General features: G+C 34.4%; 1 long non-coding RNA gene across 1 annotated transcript; it reads left to right on the plus strand.

The window, feature by feature from the left end:
* Window positions 1–8,615: 8,615 nt before the first annotated feature.
* Window positions 8,616–11,389, plus strand: LOC127850935 (uncharacterized). The gene is made up of 2 exons (XR_008035566.1): window positions 8,616–8,788; window positions 9,321–11,389. It is a non-coding gene; the product is annotated as an uncharacterized LOC127850935 (long non-coding RNA).
* The last annotated feature ends 4,261 nt before the right edge of the window (window positions 11,390–15,650 follow it).

Here is a 15,650-nt window from a genome sequence, read left to right on the forward strand (position 1 = left end):
ACAACGCAAGAAGTTACACTCAAAATCTCATAATCTTAATGATTATAATACACATATTAATGTACAAATACTTAATAAATTCAATATATACAGCTTATATATAAAATAATAAATGATGCACTTTATATTGTGTACATTATAATTTAGACTTTACATACTCACCAGTTCCAAATAGTTTATTTTAAATGATTATAGCTAGTAATAATGATAAAATAATAAAAACTGAATAGCTATATTTCATTGAGATGTTTTTATTATATACAATTGACAAATTAAACAAGAGGGCCATGATGGCCCTGAATCGCTCACCTGACTAACCTTGCTTCATAAACTTAAATTTTTATTAGACCCATATACAATCCCAAGCCAAATTTCATTAATTAATACATTCTGACAAAATTTCATTAAGACGTGATGAAAACTGTGACCTCTTTCATCTACACAAGGTTTTACTAAATTTGGCCCGGTGACTTAATTTTTGACCCCAGATGACCTATATACGATCCAAAATCAGATATTATCAAGATAAACATTCTGACCATATTTCATTAAGATCATATGAAAACTATGACCTCTATTGTCTTCACAAAGTTTTTCTATGATTTGACCTGGTGACCTAGTTTTTGACCCCTGATGACCCTAATACAATCCCAACCCAGATTTCATCAAGATTAATATTCTGGTCAAATTTCATAAAGATTTAATGACTGTGACCTCTACTGTCTACAAAAGTTTTTTTTAAATCTGACCTAGTTTTTGACCCTAGATGACCCAAATTCAATCCCAACCCAGATTTTAACAATACAAACATTCTGACTCTATTTCATTAAGGTCTTATGAAAACTGTGACCTCTATAGTCTACACAAGGTTTTTCTATAATTTGACCTAGTGCCTAGTTGCTGACCCCAGATGACCCAAATAAAATCCAAACAGGGCTCCCCTGGCCCAAAAATTTCTGTAGCCAACTTTTTAGCCAAATGGAATTTTGTGTAGCCAAATTTTAGAAACTGTAGCCAAAGTTTTAGCAAAGCATTTGCAGGGGTCAAAGTTGGATATTTTGAAAATCCTGAACTTAAAGCTGCGGGCCAGGGGGCCGCAGGGCCCTCAGTGGGTCCAGGGGACAAGGGGGCCGGAGGCCCCCGGAAGCTCCTGGATTCGACGCATTAAAAGGGTGCCTGTACCTGTTCTGGTGATTCTATTTTCTTAAAAAAAACAACATACACATATATTTGAAAATCTTCATGTATTTGATAAGGAACACACAAAAGTTAGTCAAAAGGCAATTCATTCACATGCACCCACTGTCTGGCATGGACTCGACTGCAGGTGTTGCTTTTGAAGAACCCGGTCAAACCTGTAACAGTCGTTACAAATTATTATATTTTTCACACATACTTTAAAAAGTCAATAATACATGTTTAATAAATGCAGAATCAAATGTTTGTCACCATTTATATTCACAGAATCATGCTTCCAGAAGCCTCCACATTCACCTAAGAAAATTGGGTATGGTGGCTTCTGCTCAACAGTTAAAATTGAAAATTTCAGCATGGGTTCCCCTTGTTTTTATCCCAATCGTTTTGTTTGAATGCTAAATAATTGTATCCCGGTGTGACCCAAATTCGACGATGTAATGGTTACATCAAGCAATATTTAGCAAATAATTAAAGAAATAATGAAATGTTAAATAGCACAAAATAATAATTTTAAACTCGGCTGTATTACTTTGAAATGATTCCAAGACAATAATCATCAATTTAATCGATAAAAATAGAACAGCGTCGAATTTGGGTTACGGTAGGTTGCCCATATTTGTTTTACAAAAAGTAAAAAAAACATTTCTTGCTGCTTGGCTCATATGTTGGGGACAATAAAACATTTTATTTAACTAAAAAAGACCTGTCCCAGTCAGCAAAAATGGCGTATTTGATCGTATTTTCAATTACTGTTAAAATTCTTTTCCTGTTTTATGCTTTATTCAAAGGTCAAAATATTTTAAAAGCTCACAATCAATGAATTAAACGTTATTAATAAAAAAATTGGCAAATTTGCTAGATCTATCTTGCTGATTTTTGATGCAAAAAAAACTAAACAATAAACTTTAGCAACAGAAAATACGACCAAATTCGGGGTGTTAGTTTAAAAAAATAAAAACCCTACCTGGTTGGTCTTGAGGGATCTTATATTCTTTATGTGATTAGGGTCCTCTGCGTGGAAACGAAATGCCTTCTTCCCACAAGACTGATAATTTAGGGTTTTCTTACAAACTTCTCAAATCGCTTTTCCACAAGCTTCCACTTTTATCAACCATTTCCCTCACGCCCGTAGACTACAGCGTAGTCTTTTTCGTGTAACCATTCCCAGCGCCACTTATTTTATGCACCTTCAAGATATTTCACCTTATATCCAACAGGCAAGTATCTCGTTGCCATTTTTGTCAACTTGAGTCTAAACACAGCTTCCCATTCGGCATTAAATATATGCAAAAAGTACTCAAATTGATTTAAATCGGCAGCAATCTTTAATCTTTAATCACATGTAATTGTTTATTTAAGCCGCTACGATGTACAATTTGTTTTCACATCAGTAATTTGTCTCGATGACCGGTGTGTATCCCGACTGCGTATTAATTTTTCAGCTCAATAACACGGCGATGTATTGAAGCACAGTCTACAGCTTAAAGCGGTTAATATCTGAGACTGCATGTCAGGAATACCGATATTTCGCATTGTTCAATAATTAAGCAACGATTAATAACACTTATCCTTTAAGGATTTTCATTAAATAAAAACCATAATAAAGAAAATTTTATTCTCTTTAATAATAATAATAATAATAAAATCTTTATTTAAAGAAGATAGACTTGTTAAGAAATACATCAGATGAAATTACATAATATGCAATTTATATAATACATTTCTTATTTTCAACAAGGTTTTCTAACAAGATACAATTTACAACAAATACATCATATTTCATCTTGAGCAATAAGAACAAAACATAAAGAATCATATATGCATACACATATAATAATATATATTATAATTAAAAACAAATGACAGACATAAAACTACAATAACCATTTATGCAAGAACAGTATTTAAACATAAAACTAATGTTATTTACTAAAACAACATGAAGCATGTTCAGTTTATTTCATAAAGTGTGGAAGAAAGATAAGCTTTTAATTTTTTCTTAAATGTAATTAAATTGTTTGTTTGACGTATAGATTGGGGTAACGAATTCCAAATTGTTTTGCTAGAAAATTCAAACGATTGTTTGAAATAGTTTGATTTGGGTATTCGCACTAGCTTTAAATCCCCCTTTTCGCAAGATCGCAAGTTATAGTGAATATTTTGTGAAGGTGTCAAAAGGTCACGTATGTATGTTGGGGTTTGATTGTAAAATGCTTTAAATACAATAACTGACGTGAAATATTGATTACGCTGTTCGAAAGTCAACCATTTTAGATCTTTGAATAGTGTTTTTGAATTAGTGTTGTACTTTTTATTTAAAATATGTGCACCACAACGCTTTTGTATTTTGACTATTCTATTAATTTCCGTTTTGGCCGCTGAAATCCAGGTAACGCATGCGTAGTCGGATATAGGTGAGATATAACCATTATAGAAGAGCTTACGCATTTCAAGGGTCAAATATGGTTTTATTTTTTGCAAAAGAAACATTCGTGATGACATTTTTGAACAAACGCTGTTAATGTGTAGTTTCCAAGATAGAGTATTGTCAATATAAAGGCCAAGAAGTTTTTGACAATTTACTGTTTTGATCACCGTATCTGAAATTTTAAGTTTTAGATCTGTCATGTTTTGAGCTTTCCATTTTGACCCTAATACCATACAAGTAGTTTTTAGTGGATTAATAATCATGTTATTAGTTTGGCACCAATCATTTACAATTGAAAGATTTGTTTGTAGCTTATTTTGAAGTGTTTGAATATTTGTTCCCACAGTGTGCAATGTTGTATCATCAGCATACATTGCAGAATCACATGTAAGATCTAGCGAAAGATCATTAACGTAAATAAGAAATAGAAGAGGTCCTAAAATCTGATTTTTAAATTATTATAATACACTTAGTGAACAACTATTAATTATGCTGTTAAAGGTTTTTCTATTATTTGACCTTGTGACCTAGTTTTTGACCCCAGATGACCCATATACAATTCCAACCCAGATTTCATCAAGACAAACATTCTGACCAAATTTCATAAAGATTGGATGTAAAATGTAACCTCTATTGTCTACACAAGGTTTTTCTATTATTTGACCAAGTGATCTAGTTTTTGACCCCAGATGACCCAAATACAATCCCAACCCAGATTTCTTCAAGATAAACATTCTGACAAAATTTCATACAGATTGCATGAAAAATGTGGAAGATTTTTGAAAGTTTTCACAAAATAGGCAAAAACGAATAAACATGCAAAGTTCAACGAGCTCCTGCGGCCATGTTTTTTGACGAATCAAATTTCTTTGAACAACTTTTTCAGGGGAGCCTTCAAAGGTCATCCCTGTGATTTTTTTTGAAAATCTAATGAGCGGTTTCTGACAAGAAGATTTTTTAAGGTTTTTACCATATATGGTCATGGCGGCCATCTTGGTTATGTGATCAAATTTTTTTTAACAATTCTTTTGTCCCATGACCTAGGGATGTTCCACATGAAATTTAGTTGAAATTGGCTCAATGGTTTAGTAGAAGAAGATGTTTACAAATTGTTTACAGACAGACGGACGGACGGACGCCGGACGCTGAGTGATCACAATAGCTCACCCCGAGCTATCGCTCAGGTGAGCTAATTAAACTAACCAGTTCCACAAAGCCGATGCTGCCAACGTTCACTAACGTCGCGGACCCGATACCGTATCTACGTATGTACTGACGCTATATATTATAAAGATGTAAATACCATCAGTTATAACAAAAAAAGGTTTGTATTCCTCAGTTTACGCTTCTATACAGGTCCGTTTCTCGAATGAAACTTATTTAAAAAAACATAAAGGGATTACTTACCAGATTTACAGTGTCTGTGTTGCCATCTATCACATTCATAGCACATAATGGCCTTACACTCATCGGAAACAATATGTCCACAAACAACACAAACACAGTCCCTATCTCCCTCATCCATGATGAAGCAGATTAATTAAACAAAACACTTTTAAATTATAATCCACGATAAACAATAAATGAAATTAAGTCCAAGACACGAAACACAGAGTCAGTATTTAGTTTCAAGATATTAATGATTAATGAATAAAGCCAATCTGCAAAGCCTTTATATAGTAATTTGGGGATTTACTCATATAAAAGTGAGAAAACATACGCCTTTAAGTTCAAAGTGGATCATACCTTTAATTGATTAAGTCATCATGCGGTGTTAACAATCAAACATTTTATCAAAGAAAATGCCGACAACTTCCGCGCGTGTCATTTCAGATGCACGACAAACAAATTGTTTAACAAATCGCCGACAGTCCTGTTGTCAAAAAGGTATTATTAGTCAACATTTTATCAAACAAAACGCCGACAAACACGTCCTTTATAATTATACACGTGTGAAAAATAATGAACTTGTCTACTTTTGAAAAAAGCAACATTTTTTTGTATAACCTTTATCTATATTCATATCAAAAACATACACAAAAACATATTTCACGTCTTTGATATATATAAATAATTTTTAGGAGGGTAAGTGTTGACCAATTCGGGTACGAGTTGACTAGTGGGGGTACGAGTTGACCAAAAATCGGGTACGAGTTGACCAAATCGGGTACGAGTTGACCGAAGGTACGAGTTGACTTAGGTACGAGTTGACTAGCTCCCTATATATCGTAAATGTATATTTAAACATAAACAACAAATAAAGAAAATAATTAACTTCATACCTGTTTTATGACTTATTCCATTTTGATTTATGTGAATTTGTTTGTAAATACAATTTGAAACCTAAAATAACAATAATTGCTTTAAGGCCTTTTTGGTTCACTTTTCGGCCTTTTTGGTACGCTTTGGGGCCTTTTTGGTAAGGCCTTTTTGGTATACGGCCTTTTTGGTATGCGGCCTTTTTGGTTTTCGGCCTTTCTGGACCTAAACCAAAATAGTAAGCAAAATCATAGGGACCGTTAAGTAAAAATATTCTATTATACTACATATATATACAAGGGATACAACTGTGAAAATTCCTGCACACAACCATGGTGTAAACAATAGCGAAAAATTTGCTTTCAAACGCAATAAATACACCAATTAAAATGTATTACAACAGCCAAGACATTTATCTTTCAGAAAATAATACACTTGGCAATAAAGTACAAGCTTTTCATTGAACTAAGGGAGAAAGTTTCATTCAAAATGCTCAAAAATCCTTACTTGGACACAGGTGTGCACAGCTGAAAACCGAGAATTCTAGAAGTAATTTTCGTATTCCTTTGTTATAAAGCTCTTTTGCTGGTACATATTCCTTGGATAGTTTTTTTTTCATAGTAAAATAGAACATAATTACTATTTAGTGAGCATATTTTGCTAGAAATTCATATCAATCTGCTTCAATTTCACAATGACAATGTTTTACTTTCATTTTGGATAGTTCACATGTATTTCTAACATGCGATTTGATTGGTTGAAATTCCACTGCAGTAATAAATCCAGCCATTCACGTTCCACGTAACATTACCTGACAAATTGCATACAAATCCTTGAAGATAGTAGAAATGTAAACAAATTTAATATTGACGGTGTTTTACATATATGCAGTTACATGCAATTATGGAAGGTGTCTACTTTGATTAATAAAGTGTCTATGGATAATAAAACAAGGTAAAATTTGCTCAACTTCTCTGTAATTATTAAATTATGAAACAAAATGTGTCAAAGTGGGTGTGCACACCTGTGTCGCATTTCGAAATTTTTACCGTTTTTCATGAAACTTTCGTTTCAAACACAACTATGAACACTTTTACTGCTATACACATAGTTATTATCTGATAGATAAATGTCTGAGCTGTTGTTATACAGTTTTTTTGGTGTAATTATTGCTTTTGGAAGCGATTTTTTTGCTATTGTTCAGACCATGATGCTGTGCAGAAAATTTGACAGTTGTATCCCTTGTATATATGTATATAGTATAATAGAGTATTTTTTACCTAACGATCCCTGTGAGCAAAATAGGGTGGGGGATGGAAGAAGATTGATTGACTCGTTGAGCTAGAGGTTTTGCTAAACTAATTACAGTATGGTCGGTTTTGTAATCTGTGTCCAATTCCTTTAACAGATATAACATTGTTGGCGAACTTCAAAATGGCCTCAGTGGTTATTTGTACGTTGTTTGAAAAAACCCTGACTGTAGAAAAGTCAACCGTGTTGCTTATGTAAAGCAGCACCATCTCAAGATCAGGGGAATGCCATGCTTTGACGTAAATACAATGACTATAAGTAATAAGAAATTGTGCGAAAGAACATACAAATTAAGACCAGACTTGAAACCTATGGAAATAAGCCATGCAGAGAAAGATATAGGGGTCACCATAGACGATAAGCTTACATTTGGACAACATTTAACTGAAAAAGTAAATAAGGCAAACTCAGTATTAGGTGCAATGAGAAGATCCTTTGAATACCTTGACATTCCAACATTCAAAAAGTTATATACTGCACTGATCAGACCTCACGTTGAATATGCCCATCACATCTGGTGCCCCTACAAGAAAAAATACATTATTACAGTTGAAAACATGCAGATTAGAGCTACTAGAATGATTCCTGGACTAAACAACCTATCATATGAAGAACGATTAAAGAAATTGAACATACCAACATTGAGTTATAGAAGAGTAAGAGGAGATATGATAGAAGTTTATAAACTACTGAATGGAAAATATTATTTTGATGAAAAGGAATTGTTAAAACTGAATCAAGAAAGCGTAACTAGGGGAAACAATAAGAAATTATACAAGACAAGACCTCGTTTGGACATCAGAAAGTTCTCATTCAGCCACCGAGTCGTTGACACCTGGAACTCATTACCAAACAGCGTTATTACAGCTACATCTATAAAGTCATTTGAGGCAAGACTTGATAAATATTGGAAAAACCAAGAAATTGTTTACAACTTTGAAGCTAAAATCTCGACCGGAAGAGATAAAGATAATGAAGAGCTTGAGTCAGAGGCTGAGGGCCTTCTTCAAGAACTCATCTAAGGTAATCTAAGGTAATACCAAGCTTGGAACAGGTATGCATGTCTTTATTTTTCAACCTGCCATTTCTATCAATGTTTAATCATTGTACAATTGCCATTCATCTTTGGACTTCTTACACATTTTCAGACCCCTTAAAATTCCAAGTGTCATTCCCAGTGAATACTTGTTTATCGTGTAATATATAAGGAAACATTCCGGTGTCCATCATATTCAGTTTTCAAATTTAGTTTCGCATTTGTGTTGTTAAATCCAATTGATTGCTCATTCATGTTATTTAATAATGTAATGATGAAACGAATGGATTCTATGAAAATACATCATTGTGACGTCATTATTAAGTAACACTGGCCTTATTCCGTTTTCATGGTCTTATCATTTTCAATTCTCTTTTCAGCAATGAAAGTCAGTTTGGGTAGGCCGGTGAAGGTAAATAACTTCCTAGCCACTCTAAACATAACGCCTATTGCAAATAGAAATCTTAAGAAGATGGAGACTCGTGCTGAGGCTCAAGAAAATCTCAACTGCGTCGTCTAACAAGGCTGCCATTGATGCTTATGAGAAAGAAATTCGAGTAAGTGTAAAAACTTAGTTTTTAAAACAATGTTATTGACTATTCTGGTGCCAAATTTTAGTATTTTTTCTCATCAACTGTCTTTTTAGTTTTTATTGAACATGAAACATTTTAATAATAATTGTTTTATTAAAGGCACTGTGTTCATAGTTTGGTAAAATTACATTTTTTTAAAGATTTTTGGTTAGAACCCCAAGGCAGGCACATTATTAAAAATATTTGTGATTGTTATTATAAATATTTAAAGCTATTCCAAATATTACAATTTTTTAAAATAAATTCATTACTTTTTGTAATAAATCTTATGAAGGAGCATAGGTATATAATATTAAAATTCTGAGCTATTCATATAAATGGTGAATTCTTTTCACAAGCGATAATTTGAATTCAACGACTTGTCAATATGTAATGTGCTTGTTGTGCTGAAAATTGATTTTTCTCATAACCAACGATCATATAAGGCGTCAGAATGAAACTTAAAGGGGAATTATAAAATTCATGAAGCATTGTGTGAATTTGATTTTTTTTTCAGTTCGAGGTACAGTAATGTCTGATATTACTCAGATTGCTGCTGTGCATTTGAAGACGGGTTTTAAGTTCTCGACATATGTGAAGGCAACATAGCCAATTTCTTCCGAAGCTCAGAAAGTGATTGGCATCTCTGTTGATGATCATGGCATAATGCGTGTAAATGGTGGAAGTGTTGATAGTGTATCAAATAAAACTTCTCTACATGATTGTATGATGTGGCTTGCAAAGTTTCCCAGAGCCATTTTTGTTGCTCATAATGGGCGCAGGTTTGATTTTCCGGTTTTGGTTAGTGCATTGCTGAACACACACTGTTTTGAAACGTTTTGTAATTGTGAAAGCAGTTTTGTTGACTCTTTGCCGGTTTTCAAAAATCGTATCCTGGACAGTCACACAAACAGGAAGATCTAGTGAACGTGTTCTCCAGGCAACCTGCAACGCCCACAGTGCTACTGATGATGTTGAAGCACTGGGATCTTTGCTCAAAACATGTAACATTACTGACAATATGGCCCACATCTTTACTGTTACTGCAATCCATAATTAAGTTTGTTTAAGTCATGAAAAGCCTTAAAGGCAAAGAACATTAGATTGTTAGACGTGCTGTTGCATAGAGGAACTCTTAAGCGACCAACAGCTGAAAACATTGCGGGATATGGACTGGCCTTGTGTGATTTGAAAGCCATATTTTCTAGTTCCGATGCGAATGACTTTAGGGATACTCTCATTGCTAAAACAATGAGGGACTACCAAAAGTCACAAACGCCAAAAAAATATTTTATCTGAAGTGGTCCCTAAAATGGGTCAGTTTTTCAGTGACGAAAAGTGACGGAACGAGATAATATGGCTTTCAAATGACACGCGGCCAGTCAAAATCACGCAATGGCTTTATACTGATATTAAATTATGTACATCTAGTTGTCATTAATCTGGCTGTTTTTATTAAAATATAAGTTGTATATTATTGTGCTACATGTTTAAAGAAACATGATAACTTATACATCTTTATGCTACGTAATATTGGGACAACTTTGACATTTTGTGGTGAACTGCGCCTGTATTAATATGTTGCCTTTTGACTTTAGGTGACCTTAAGATTGTATTATTAGCTCGTCTGTTTTCGGAGAAAACTCCGAGGTTTTGTCATAGCCTCTTCGTCGTCCGACGTCCGCCGTCGTGCTAAAACCTTTCCATTGGCTCTAAAATTAAAGTGCTTCCACCTACAACATTGAAACTTCATATGTACATTCACCTTGATGAGTTCTACACGCCACACCCATTTTTGCGTCACTAGGTCAAAAGTCACTGTGACCTCTAATATAAAACTTTAACTTTGCCTCTAACATCATAGTGCTTCCACCTACAACTTTGAAACTTCATAAAATTATGTACATGCACCGTGATGAGTTCTACATGACACACCCATTTTTGTGTCACTAGGTCAAATGTCAAGGTCACTGTGACCTCTAATATAAATCTTTAACTTTGCCTCTAACATCACAGTGCTTCCACCTACAACTTCGCAACTTCATATGTACATGCACTTCCATGAGTTTTACACGCCACTCCCAATATTGGGTCACTGGGTCAAAGGTCAAGGTCACTGTGACCTCTAATGTAAAAAAATAACTTTGCCTCTAACATCATAGTGCTTCCACCTACAACTTTGAAACTTCATATGTACATGCACCTTTATGATTTCTACACACCACACCCATTTTTTGGTCACTAGGTCAAAGGTCAAGGTCACTGTGACCTCTAATATAAAACTTTAACTTTGCCTCTTACATCACAGTACTTCCACCTACAACTTTGAAACTTCATATGTAGATGTACCTTGACGAGTTCTACACACCACACCCATTTTGGGTCACTAGGTCAAAGATTAAGGTCACTGTAACCTTTTTTTTTAATCTGACAAGCTTTCGCAGCGGACCTTTATGCGGTGCTCTTGTTAATGTATTATTATATCAATATTAATTCAAAGTTAGCTAAATTTCTTCACATGTCATGGTTTATAACTGTAGCTTTTAATAAGCAACTTACTAGAACCCCCCCCCCCCCAAAAAGAAAGTGATAAACAAATTTATAAACATAAATTCATTGCGTGAAAATGAATTGGGGCAGGCATACTCAAGTAAAATTTCTTGAGATAGGAACGGTAAAACTTCCTGAAATTCATTCAGTGTGTAGAAAATATGTTGTGTTAAATAAATATGTACAATATATGCATTTCATCACACAACAAGTCTACAAGTGACATAAAACGTAATTAAAGTTTCTTGTCACTGGACCATTTGTTGTCGTTTTTGCCATTTTATCCAGATAAGTGCATATATTATTGGACATCAACAGCACAATTCTCTTTCAATGACAATTTTTAATTTCTGTATCCACTAACAAAATCCAGTCGAGTACGTTTATTAAGTTATTGTCAAAATATATGTATATCCCATTACAAAAAACTATATATTTTGGATATAGGGTAAATCCATAGAAAACGCCCAACCGAGTCAAGGGGTAGGTGTATTCAACCAAGTATAAAAAGTTAACCGGCTGGTAAAAAGTTTTAAAATTTTGCAATTAGTTGTGATATACAATTTACTATGTGGAAATAATAACAAAGAGTGTTTCCGGAAAAGTACCCATTAGGCTCCCACTACCTTAATATCTTAGTTAGAAGGTGATTTTTCAAGCGGTTCCGTAGTGTAGTGCTTACACGCTCGCTTCACATGTGAGAGGTCCAAGGTTCAAGCCCCAGTAGAATCAAATTATTTTATTTGTGTTCTATGTTAACTTTTTGTTTTGATGTAGACATTTAAGTTAAAATTAATATGCTGTTTTATGTAACCATTTTTAGCTCATCTATTTTTTGAAAAAAAAAATGAGCTATTGTCATCACCTTGGCGTCGGCGTTGGCGTCCGGTTAAGTTTTGCGTTTAGGTCCACTTTTCTCAGAAAGTATCAATGTTATTGCATTCAAACTTGGTACACTTACTAACTATCATGAGAGGACTGGGCAGGCAAAGTTAGATAACTCTGGCGTGCATTTTGACAGAATTATGTGCCCTTTTTATACTTAGAAAATTGAAAATTTTGGTTAAGTTTTGCGTTTAGGTCCACTTTTCTCAGAAAGTATCAATGCTATTGCATTCAAACTTGGTACACTTACTTTCTATCATGAGGGGACTGGGCAGGCAAAGTTAGATAACTCTGGCGTGCATTTTGACAGAATTATGTGCCCTTTTTATACTTAGAAAATTGAAAATTTTGGTTAAGTTTTATGTTTAGGTCCATTTTATTCCTTAAGTATCAAAGCTATTGCTTTCATACTTGCAACACTTACTAAGTATCATAAGGGGACTGTGCAGGCAAAGTAATGAAACTCTGACTGGCATTTTGACAGAATTATGTGCCCTTTTTATACTTAGAAAATTGAAAATTTGTTTAAGTTTTGTGTTTAGGTCCTTTTTATTCCTACAGTATCAAAGCTATTGCTTTCATACTTGCAACACTTATTAACTATCATAAGGGGACTGTGCAGGCAAAGTTATGTTACTCTGACTGGCATTTGGACGGAATTATGGGCCCTTTATACTTAGAAAATTGAAAATTTGGTTAAGTTTTGTGTTTTGGTCCACTTTACCCCTAAAGTATCAAAGATATTGCTTTCATACTTGGAACACTCGCAAACTATCATAAGGGTACAGTAAAAGGACAAGTTGCATAACTCTGGTTGTCATTTTTACGGAATTATGGCCCTTTTTTACTTAGTAACTTTGAAAATATGGTTAAATTTTGTGTTTCGATCCACTTTACTTCTGAAGTATCAAGGCTATTGCTTTCAAACTTCAAATTCTTTCATGCTATCATGAGGTTACTGTACCTGGCAAGTTGAATTTTACCTTGACCTTTGAATGACCTTGACTCTTGAGGTCAAATTATTAAATTTTGCTAAAATTGCCATAACTTCTTTATTTATGATTAGATTTGATTGATACTTTGACAAAACTACTTTTACCTGACATACCACAATAGACTCCACCCAAACCATCCCCCGTGCCCTTCCCCCCTCGCCCTCCGCCCCTCCCCCGAATTCCCCCCCCCCCCTCGAATCCCCCCCCTAAATTATTTTTTTTGATCATCGAACGAATGACCACCACACCCTCACACTATACCCCCCACCCCACCCCCCAATTTTTTTTTAACGGTTAAAAAACCCAAATTTTTTTTTGATTATTTTATGTTTGAAATACCGTCCAACCATCGCACCCAAGCATCCCCCCCCACCCCCCTCCCCCCACCCGAATCCCCCCCCCTAATTTTTTATTTTTTTTAAAAGATAATTTCACAAATGACCACCACACCCTCACACTATACCCCCCCCCCACCCCACCCCACCCCAATTTTATTTTTTTTTGAAACGGTTAAAAAACACAAATATTTATTTTTATTATTTTATATTTGAAATACTGTCCAACCATGGCACCCCCCCTCCCCCCCCCCCCGAATTTTATTATATATTTTTTCGCATTTTTGGAAAATAAGGTAATATGTCCACACCCCCACACTATACACCCCTCTTCACTCCACCCCTCCCTCCTTTGTGATTGAAAATGAGAGACCCTTCACCTTTAAAAAGAAAATAGATGAGCGGTCTGCACCCGCAAGGCGGTGCTCTTGTTTGTTTTTATTATGCCCATGAAATATATGTGTGAGAGGGTGGGGGGTTCGTTAACACATTAAAACCTTCTTTGTTCCACCATCCTAGCAACCACCTAGTTAGTAATAAAGGCGCTATAGAGCGCGAAGCGCGACACGTTTTAATAATTGTAATAATGAGTCTTGATAAAGGAAGCAGCCGCTTATCAATGAGGAGCACCATCACAGCAACCCAGTCTCATTACTATCAAGTCCTCCTACAGGTTTTTTTTAAGAACCACATATAGAAGGCTGCAGGCCTAACCCGTATCTTGCCAGTGGTATGGACTCTTTGGTATAGACATTTAATCCCGATCACTATCCAGCGTTTAAACTTCTGGGTTTACATTTAAACCGACTATGAATAGCTTATTAATATATTAGTTAGAAGGTGATTTTTCAAGCGGCTCCGTAGTGTAGTGGTTACACGCTCGTTGCACATGTGAGAGGTCCAAGGTCCTCAGAATAATCAAATTATTTTATTTGTGTTCTATGTTAACTTTTTGTTTGGATGTAGACATTTTAGTTTAAATAAATATGCTGTTTTATTGTAACCATTTTTTGTTTTTATTATGTCCATGAAATATATGTGTGAGAGGGTGGGGGTGGGGGGTTCGTAAACACATTAAAACTTTTACAGTGTTTTCATACTCAACCCCTATCGTAAATGAGCAACGTAAGAATAAGTTCAGAATCATCTCCCCTTGAAGTTGAGAAAATCATGAAATTACGCTTACAAGATGAAGCAGATTTTTTTAAACATACACAGTTCTGTTCCATTAATGAAAACTTCACACAGATGCCATTAAACAAAATAAACCAATGTAAATAAAATGAACTATGAAATATTTGTGGGTTACAACACAAAATCATAGAAAATGGTTATTTGGGGGTTATAAACACAACATCATAGATAATGGTTATTTGGGAGTTATAACACACAATCATAGATAATGGTTATACCAGTATCTTTTTCTTTTTTTGTTTAAAATAATCGGCCAATATATTAATATTTACAGTAGAAAAAAATCGTTCCATGTAACTTCATTGAGTGCCTTTTACACTGAAATTTCCGACGCCCTTTGATGTTTTGCATTAATACTTATCTTGTTCTTTATACAAACATGTATTGTGAAATTACCCTGATATTATTGGACACTTTCATGTGCGCATTAAAGGGGCCTTTTCACGTTTTGGTAAATTTACAAAATTGAAAAAAGTAGTTTCATATTCGCAATTTTTTTATAGTTATGATATTTGTGAGGAAACCGTAATACTGAACATTTAGCATGCTCTAAAATAACCTTTATAATGCATCTTTTGACGATTTAAAAACCCCAGAATTATAAAGCGTTGCAACGCGAAACGATTGAATAATTTGGAGTGTTCTGTTGTTGTCTTTATATTTTGTGAAACTACGAGGATCGTTTATACGTAGTATAAAATACGTCCGTCATTGTAGACGGAACGATGGCCGAGTGGTATAATGCGAAGACATGGTTCGAGTCCTGCTGAGGGTCACCTTTTTTTTAATCTTTTTTAAAATTGTATTCTTGATTTTTACTGGAGCTTTTTAGATCCAATGTTTACATTTATCAATATAAAGCATTTCATGACAAACTTTAAAACATGC

Source organism: Dreissena polymorpha, chromosome 11 (genome assembly GCF_020536995.1).
Source record: "Dreissena polymorpha isolate Duluth1 chromosome 11, UMN_Dpol_1.0, whole genome shotgun sequence".
Classification (NCBI taxonomy): domain Eukaryota; kingdom Metazoa; phylum Mollusca; class Bivalvia; order Myida; family Dreissenidae; genus Dreissena; species Dreissena polymorpha.